At 32.8% G+C, this 10,167-nt stretch overlaps 1 non-coding gene across 1 annotated transcript; it reads left to right on the plus strand.

Annotated features, from left to right (window-relative positions):
• Positions 1 to 6,836: 6,836 nt before the first annotated feature.
• Positions 6,837 to 6,909, plus strand: TRNAF-GAA (transfer RNA phenylalanine (anticodon GAA)). The gene has a single exon. It is a non-coding gene; the product is annotated as a tRNA-Phe (tRNA).
• The last annotated feature ends 3,258 nt before the right edge of the window (positions 6,910 to 10,167 follow it).

Genomic DNA, 10,167 nt, shown 5'->3' on the forward strand with positions numbered 1-10,167 from the left:
ATAAAAATCTATAATAAAAATACGACTTAAAAATAAAAAATGCGAAAAATTCAGTTACAGTGTATTTTAAATATATAATAAAATGGTGGTAATAACAATGCACACAGTTAATAGCTTCATAACGTAAAGAAATGTTCTCAATCAAGTAGAAGAGAATTCCAGGTTCGGTCAAGTCCTGGGCTAGAGAGAGAGAGAGTCTGTCTGTATTCACTGAGCATCTACAGATGCCCAGTGAACACAACAGACATGAACATGATAAGAACATGAGGAGCAGGGGGTAGACCATCTCACTGATGGTCTACCCCCTGCTTCTTTTTCCAGGAACTTTACCTTCTATTACTGTTCTGAGAAGTCCTCCTTCTATCCTTTCTATGTGTCCAAAATATTTTAACTTTCTTCTGTCAATATCCTTAAGGAGCCTTAAAGTTCTACTAATCTTTTCTAACACCCATTCATTTGATATCCGTTTCTTATCTGACTTCTTTAGGTTCCAAGTCTCGCATCCATAAGTCGCTGTTGGAAAAACAACTGCATCTAAAATCCTCAACTTTGTTCCCATGTAGATAGATCCATCCTTCCAGATTTTAATGGATCCCAGGTACTCAAACTTGCTGAATTCCTCAATTCTTTCTCCATTAAGATACACTTGTTTCTCAAGAGCTTGTCTGTTTGTTTTTCCTTTGAGAACCATGATCTTTGTCTTGCTAGAATTGAGTTGAAGTCCTCTGTTATTACTGATCTTGTTAACTTTATCAAGAATTAGTCCTAGTTCTTCCATGTCATTATAAAGGAGTACTGTATCATCAGCGTACCTCAGATTACTGATCAATCTACCTCCTATCGTAATTCCTGTCCTGAGCTCATCCAATGCTTCACGCATGATGTCCTCTGCATATATACTAAACAAGTGAGGAGAAAGTAAACATCCTTGTCTGACTCCTTTTCCAACTTGAAGCCAGTCAGTCAATCCAACACCTGTTCTTACTGTGGCTTCTTGCTCCTTATACAAGTTGGCTATCAACCTGATAGTGTGTTGAGGAAAACCCATTCTTTTCATTACTTCCCACAGTTTCACATGCTCAACACAGTCAAAAGCTTTAGAGTAGTCTAAGAAACACATTACCAGAGGGAGTCTGAATTCTTTATATTTTTCTATGATCTGTCTAAGGCAAAGGATCTGATCTCTTAAAACCTGCTTGTTCCTCGGATATCTCTGCCTCAATTTTGGCCTCAATCCTATTCAGCATGATCTTTAATAAAATTTTGCTTGCATGAGTAGTGAGCATAAGTATTGAGAGAGAGAGAGAGAGAGAGAGAGAGAGAGAGAAAATTCAAATAAAAGAACAACAAAAACTGTACAAACTTTCCTGTATTTTGTAGTAAAAAAAAAAAAAACATGAATATTCCCTCATTTTGAAAATTTTGATGAAAAACCTTTTATCAGCAAAAGAATATCAGCAAAAGAAACCATTTTGAAATGATTGCTTTAGTAGTAAACATTTTTCTTTTTATTTTTTATGTATAATCTGAATATAATTGTTTAGTATTCTTAACCATAAGCACATCAAAAATTATTTGTACTTAATGAAGAAATTGATATTTTTCAATTTCTATTGAATCAATGAATAACATTAAAACTCATCACTATTACCAACTATACCTATATCTAGACAGTCATGGTATACTATTTGCGAGACGGATTCCGATTTTTCCTCTACGTCACTTGTTCTTTACAGAATTTGTTGCGGTTTATCAGAAGTAAAGTCTGTCTAAGAACAGTACAAAGAAAACAGATGGTTTCTGGACAATTGCGACTTGAGTCTTTCACTTGGCACTTAGATATATACACAAGAAAACTCAGGAAATTACCCCCAAAGTGCTTTTATGCAGAGCCGTACTTATGAACAGGCGCACGAAACTCTAGCTGTGGGCCCTGAAGAATTAAGGCCAATTTAAAGGGCACCGTTACAAAGTAAAGATGAGCATGCGTTCTGCGTCAGTCATTCATAGAAGCCAACAATATTTATCGAAAATTACAAATTTTGCGGATATGTGTCAAAGTACAACCTACAGAATATATACATGAATCATAGGTAGTTTGAAGTCTGCCCGATAAAAATCTGGATTTCATTTACGCCTATAAAATTAGGTAAATATCCTTGGCCTTGAACCAAGAACGAATTTCATATTTATTAATCTATAAATATGAAATATTTATAACTAAAGTTTCGGAGGGCGTAGAACATTAATGGGTAATTTTTGAATGGAGGAAGAGTGCTAGATGATTTTGGGGTTTTTCGTCATGGGGATGAAAAACCCAGTATAAACTGGGGAAAAAACCTACTGTCCACACCCAAGACCGGCTAACTTGGCTATAGCTGAGGAAGATCCTTCAACTCCTCACGTCTCCAACGTGGATTGAACCTAGGACACCCCTTCCCAAAGCACATGGTTGTGAAGCGCATAGTCACTAGGCTAACCGTGCGGACAAACTATTATATTATTTTTATTATATAGAGAGAATAGTAAGCATCACGTGTTCATGAAATTTAATATTCCAGAATTTGAAAACATACAAATTCGGAAATGGTAGTCTTATGGCAATTGCTCGTTGGTTCTCAATGACCAACCTGTACCTCTAGCGTTTTAGCGAACAAGGCCTGACGCTGCAGGCCTTGTTCTCGGTACTTGAAGACCATTCTGTTGTACACTGTCAGCCAAATACAATCCGTTTATTAACTCCCAGTCTCCAAGGAAATAATTAAACGTTTGGAAAAATTATTCTAATAAGGTTTCCCAACTCTCTCGTTACTGAGATGCAATGATTGACTGAGTATTCGAATTCCAAATGAAACAGTTGGCGCCTTTACACAAAAAGTAAAACACTCCCACACCGAATGTTGAAAATAATAAATTTGTTAGCAGATCGACCAAACTTTTTATACATCAGACATAGAGTCCAAAAAAAAAAAAAAAAAAAAAGCTAATCTTATGCTGAATCAAACGAAGAATCTCTGTGGATCTAGGGATATGAAATTTTGGATCTAGATACGATCGTCAACGTTTCCTTTCAGATAAGAAAAAAGGCAAAGTAAATCTTAACTGCTCTGTTTCTTGGCCAATATTTCCTCCTCCCTCCTCCTTCTCCAGAAAGCAATATTCTTTATATATTAGATAAGGAAAAAATCAAGTAATTAAGGACTGGATATACTTATTAGCCACTACATTTTTTTTGTTGTTAATTGAATCTGTTACTTACTGTTGAAATTTGGAGCACTTCCAGAACGATGTTTTTCTTGGATTTCAGAGTTAAAATGCCGACCATATTGAGGATATTGATCTGACTGAGAGCTGTATGATTTCTCAGGAATTCTTTTAACACGCCGCGACCGAACACTGTCCAAATAAAACGTCTCAGTATCTTGAAAGTCTTTTTTCAACTGCGAAAAACTCCTCACCTAATGGATAAAAATCGAAATATATAATGTCACGCTTAATAGTCTAGTTCAAAAATGTATCTCAGCATTTCAGGTTATTCATAGTATTGTATCTTATCACATCAAATAGGATAAGACAAATTATTAGGTTCATAAGTAGGTCGTTTAATTTCCAATAATTCAATAACGATTTCATGTGAATCATCATTAATGTCTGGGTAGTGTAGCCTTGTGGAAATGACGTTCGTATTCATAGTTCTAGGCATAAGTTCGATTATAGTCACGATTAGAGGAACTTTTTCTAAGCCTTTCTTCGAGTGGTTCCCAAGTTCAATTAATGGATTACTGGCAAGGACAAGCGTTTTTTTTTTTTTTTTTTTTTTTTCATCCGGAAACTCGGGCGTTTCATCCTATATTTCATCTGGGAGGAGACTAAGGCAGACAGCGGCAGTTGTCTACCTTTCTGTCCTCCCAGATGTCAATGAAAATCACTGATAGTCTTGGGCTAACTATTATGTGGCTAAGAGTGGAGAGTAGTGGAAAGTCTTTAAAAGTTAATCAGGACCAAATTGCCTCGCCTCCTCCTCCTCCCTTCGGGGAATAAAATGCGTTATCGGATTTATTTTTATATATATATATATATCAATGATTACTGCACGATCTCTTTCAAATATCATATTAATATTCCCGATAGGGCGACGGCTAATTATTTTCCTTAAAAAAACTAAATTAATTTCGTTGCTGATAATCGAAAACAAAATGCAGAATCAAATGGAAAAAATTAATTTTAGTTGCTTGTTTCCGTCACTTTTCTATAGCAACAAAATAAACAAAAGGCTAGAAGGATGAGTGCAAGATGAATGGGTGTGATTAAGATTCATGGGGAGAAATATTAAAATCACCGTTCACAAAACATAATGTGAACCACCAGTTAAATGTATTTTGTCCTTTAAATAAATTGGTAAAATATCCGCTTTTCAACAAATGAATCATGACTCAAAGTCTTCAATCAAATAATGGGCTAAAATAAACTTAAAGATCTCTAAATTTCGCTTTTATGGGAATAAGTATATTTAAATTTAATCTTTATATGGAATAAAAGACTTTAGCGGATTTTTAATAACAAGAAAAAGAAAAAAAAAAGAAACCTTAGTAATAGCTGTCCCGGATGCTGATATAATAGCCAGCAGTTGATTGCGCAATATAGCGTAGCTATAGCCTTATCTGCAATTACCTTTAGCCTTATCTACAATAGCCTTATTGTAGATAATCTACGCCATCAGTTAAGAGTAAAAAAAAAAAAAAAAGTTATCTTATGGAGTATTGTGCCGTTGGCACAATTAAAAAGTCATGAATTAAAACAATTAAGATTTTAGCAAAAACAGGCTATTGCAATCATTCAATAGTATCGTGTCACTTGAAAGAAAATCTACAGAGAAAGAAGTGTTACTTAAAGCTTCGTATGACACAAATTAACTTATCTTCATTTTTGAAAGGCTCCGCTACCTAAATGGAATTTAAACCCCAGTCTTTCTAACCAAAGGAAAACTTTCTCAATGATTCTGCAACTGCGCTATGAAAGCAAAAATATTCCTACAGAGATAAAATAATATCAGATCACGATCACGGCTTGGTAAGAGGGCGGATCTTAATCGTATTGAGCATCAGCTCTGCTGATATTCGATCAGCAGAACAATAAAAAGAAGACACTAAGAACGCGAAGCGAAATGTACTTTTAGAAGTGAAGTCTAATAAAATATAATAATAACAATTGGATGATTGCAGAGCACAAAAGATGTGTTCTGATATATCCTAACCTCAATTTTATTTTTTTTCTCAGCGAGGGGTTGAATGTTTATTCGATGTTAAAAAGTTCATGTTTTTAATACCATGTACTGAAATTTTCGATAAAAATGTTTACTTCAAATTTCTAATTGCATTATGAGGGGAAAAAATCATTTTTTTTTTTATTGTTAACCGAAAATTACAATACTAATTTGCTCTGATTTCTTGAGAAGAGAGTGCGATCCCCTTCCCTTTAGATAACACATTGCCTCATATATCTTTTGCATGTTGTTCTGCAATTTGTATAATTAATAAAATCTGTACTACTTCCGTCAGTGTCTGCGCGGAAAAAATTTCACAAAATACAGTTCGAAACTCAAAAGTTAATCTAAATTCATCATTTACTATCCTACACATTCAGTTCAAAACAACAACCTTATATCTAATTTATCGAATCCGCTTTATAGAACTGAACGTAGTAGCAAATATCCTGCTAAAAATAGGAGTTGATTACGAAACCGCAATCAATACCTTAGCTAAATTCATACAGAATTTCAACAGAATCAGAATCACATAGAGTTATAGCTTTATACAGGTTTACAATCGGATCATTCAAAAGATTATGCGTTTTTTATTTTGTCTTTCTTTCTTCCTTTTTTTTTTATTATTATTTTTAGCAAGCGTGTTTGCCAATCTCATTATTGGATGTCGTTTAAAATTAGTGATAGTCTTAGACCTGAATGGCTAAGCGAAGATTGAATTGTCCACTCATTCCCCAAAAGTTAATAGGGGTAAAACGGCTTCACCTATTCACCTTGTATTCCCTATAAGCGAATAAAAGGTGTTAGCAGAAAATTTTTTTTAGCACCCACACAAAGGAAAAGTTGCAGAACTTAATATACAGCACCAAAAACTGCTAGAAGTTTTGGAAGAAATACTTTTGTATATACAATATAAATAAGTACAGATGTACAATAAACATCTGCATAGTCAATGATCCTACTGCAGCCGAAATAGTGCTCAAGGGAGAGTTGGAAGATGTCAAGATCTCTGATAATTGATCACAGGTTTCGCTTGTTGAACTTTTATTTTTCTTTCTACTTATCCATGCTAAATTAGTTTCAAACGTAGTTTAACTTATTTGACATTTGAACCTATCTAAAAGTATTATTTTTAATGAATTATATTACTTGCATTATGCATAACGTCTATAGATCACCAACGCAGAAATCTTGAATGCTCTATAAAGGCAGAATGTGGACATGAATTTTTGCAGATGTAAATTTAAATTTCTTTTCAAGTCCGAGTGACTTTTTAAGTCACTGTGAGTTAAAAATTACATTACTTTTATTTTTTGATCACTTCAAACTTGTGTGCAAGTATCTATAGTAAATTATATTTGATATTGCAAATAAAAAAAACTTTGTATAAGTCTAATATAATTTCTAATGATATCTCGGTATCGCACAGTTTATATTGTGTTAGCAAATGTATATAAATTTTAACAGTCCATTTGACTGTGTTAGGCAAGGAGTTCGTTAAAATTTTCAGAAGCAAAATGCGTATGAAGATCAGATTTACAGCATTATATGTATTTAAAGGACTTCATAAGTAGCCGAAATAGCTCAGTTGGGAGAGCGTTAGACTGAAGATCTAAAGGTCCCTGGTTCAATCCCGGGTTTCGGCAGCTGGATTTTTTTTTATTTTTTAAATCGTAGCTGGATTTTTTTTTTTTTATGTACATGACATTGATTGTTCGGTCACTTCACCTCATCAGCAACACATTTATTACGATTATACATAAGTACAATTTCTAGAAGTTCGTCCAATTTATGATGAGATTCATTTCGAAATGCTAATTCGAAGTATGAATGACGGCAAACTACACGACGTCATTCTTACTACAAAAACTCGCCACACAGAATGAAAACATTTCGCTGAATTCACTGTTATTTGACAATTTCTACTAAACTTGCGTGCATTTTTGATCAAGTAAATTCCTGCCGGACGGGGACGTCGTAACTGATAATTTTGCTACTTATATCAAAGCCAAGCAACAGTATCACTCCGCTCTTCCAAATTATTCCTGTCCCCCCCCCTCACCCTAACATTTTAAGAGTTAACGCAGCAAAAAAAAAAAAAAAAAAAAAAAAAAGTGAACGGAACAGCTTTCTAACATTTTTCTTTTAATATTTCTAACATTTAATTTTTAATAAATGCAACAATGAATAACAACAGCGAGGTTAGTGCATGTGCTGGTACAATGCCTTAATACATTTATTTTTTATTTTTACAACGCGGACGATGAAATGATCATTAATTTCCTACGGTAGGGAAGATAAGTTAATCATAAAACGATGAAATTACAAAATAATAATGAATAACAAACCGAAGTGCAGCGTCATATTTAACTAAAAACTATATAATATTCTTATATAGAATTATAATACACAAATATATGAAGATTGTGGAGAACTTTGAATACATTGCTAAACCTGCACCAAGTACGGGATCTAAAACTTTTCAAACTGATTATGCTTGATCAATTAATAAATAACATAAAACGGATTTAACTTACGTATATATTTTTATTAGTCTGAATACTACAATTCACTAAATGAATATATTAAATCTAAAAGCATACTTTTTTAAAAGGAATGATATTTTTTTGGTTTGCCGTTAATATAGATGAGATGTGTAAACCTCTCAGCGAAACTTTCTGAACAAATAACATAAAAATAAACAAAAATGCACGGGGAAATTATTTTGTAATAATTTCCACATTCACTTAAAACTAATATTCGAAGCATAAACTCATACATATATGTAATACATCATAAAGCAATAATATGATTCCATATACTACAAATATTTATTAAATCTAAAAACTGATTCGATGTTTTTTTTTTTAGATTATGTACTATAGTATATTATGTACTATAGTATACTATACTATACTATAGTATTGTATATTACTAATAGATAAAGCTATGGGATAAAAATGTTTATCAATATCGGATACAATAAATATTTAAGGCAACAACTTGAAATATAACTCAACAAGAATGATAGACTGAAGATCTAAAGGTCCATGATTCAATATCCTGTTTCGTAAATTGTAATGTCATCTTTCTTTGTCATCTTTTTTAATTATTCCAGTGAAATCAACTTCAATGCGTATTTGTTCAACCACGCAAAAGTCCAAATGGATGATATCTTCAGTTAGAATGGGCACTTTGCATCGTTGTAAAAGTGTAAATACGTCAAGGTTGGTAACATAGGGGTTGCGCGCCGTAGGCGCGGGTACGGAGCCACCAAAAATAATTAATTTTTGGAATAGTTCACATAAAAATTTAATCTGTTGTAAATATTCCTTAGTCCTTTCAAATTGTGCCCAAATATCTCGCATGTAAAAAAAAGTTAAACCGACCTTCTACAGGTTTGATTCCATGTTTCGTAGCTTGTAATTTTATCTTTGCGCTAAAATAATTTTATTATTTGAACTTGCTTAAGTATTTAAAAATATAATAATAATTTACACCTAACTTGTGATAAGAAATAATAAAACTTTGGAGATATCTAATCCGCTATGTCGTATATTTTATTAACAAAGTCTGTAAATTGTTAACATGGTCCACTGCATAAGTATTAAATTGTATTGGATATCGATAATGGCAAAACTTGGGGAAGATTGGATGAAACAACAAATATCGGCTTAGTATGCTCTTAATTTTTTATTTATTACTTATTATTTTTTATTTAGTACTAAGTCATTTGAGCATTCAAATATTTTTAATAATTTACTTTAATTAAAAATAAAAATGATAAAGACTCAAAAAATTAATGTGATAAAAGGTAAACAAAATTTTTCACGTATCAAGAAATATGGTAAGACACTTAACAAATATAATTTGTTAAGTATTTTATTTTTATTTTTTCTTAACAACGCTGAAGAAATAGCTCGTATGCAAAAGAGTTAGAGTGAAGACCAAACGGTCGTTTGGTTCCTCAATGATCACATTAACAATTTACAGATGCAAACTTTAAAAGAGTTCATAAGTAATATCCGAAGTTTTCTTTTTGTATTAAGTCATACATAAATTATTCAAAATACTTCTTATATGAGTTCCGATAACTGAGAAATTAAACCAATATGTATATATTCTTCGCTGGTAAGTTTTGCATAAATAGATATTTAGGGTATATATATCCAGTCTTAACTCATTCAATATTGATATTCGTCCACGTAAACTACTTACGCTATCTTCAGTACAGTATATGAGACCTAGTGTAGGTCTCATATCTACTAGCTTTTATTATTATTCAATTTCCTGAATAATTTTCAAAATTCCTTAGGCTACTTCGAATGGCGAGCGAGCAATTAAATATGGACAGAAATAGATTTCGCTAGAATAGTTAAAAAGATGTTGAAAACTATAAATTCCATTTTAATATTCTCTCTCTCTCTCTCTCTCTTTCTTAGAAATCTAAACAGGGATAACAGGTGGCACTTTGCTCTGAAATATATATATATATATATATATACTAGGGAGCACCCCCCCCCCCTGGCGCCCAACCTCCGAGTTCCGGGCTGGTAGGCCGGTTCTTTATGAACCTCACTTTAATTATTCAAAATCACAAAATGAAAATAAAATATTTACTGCTAGGGGGCTACGCTCCCCTGGCGCCTACGACGCCCAACCCCGGACTGGTAGGCCGGTTCTCCTTGAATTCTGATGACTCGAATTTTGAAGACTCGACACTCAGGGTAGCCCCTAAGTTTCAAAACGTGACACGCAAACATGACATAAAAAGGCTTATCATTTTATATATATAAGGTAGATATATATATGTGTATAAAGTATAAAGGAAATAGGAATTCATTTGTAAAGTTTTGAGATGTCTTAATTACCAGTTTTCTGTAAAATAAAAGATTTCGTTACTT

Source organism: Typopeltis vanoorti, chromosome 4 (genome assembly GCF_054136105.1).
Source record: "Typopeltis vanoorti isolate ZY-2024b chromosome 4, IOZ_Tvanoo_1.0, whole genome shotgun sequence".
NCBI lineage: Eukaryota > Metazoa > Arthropoda > Arachnida > Uropygi > Thelyphonidae > Typopeltis > Typopeltis vanoorti.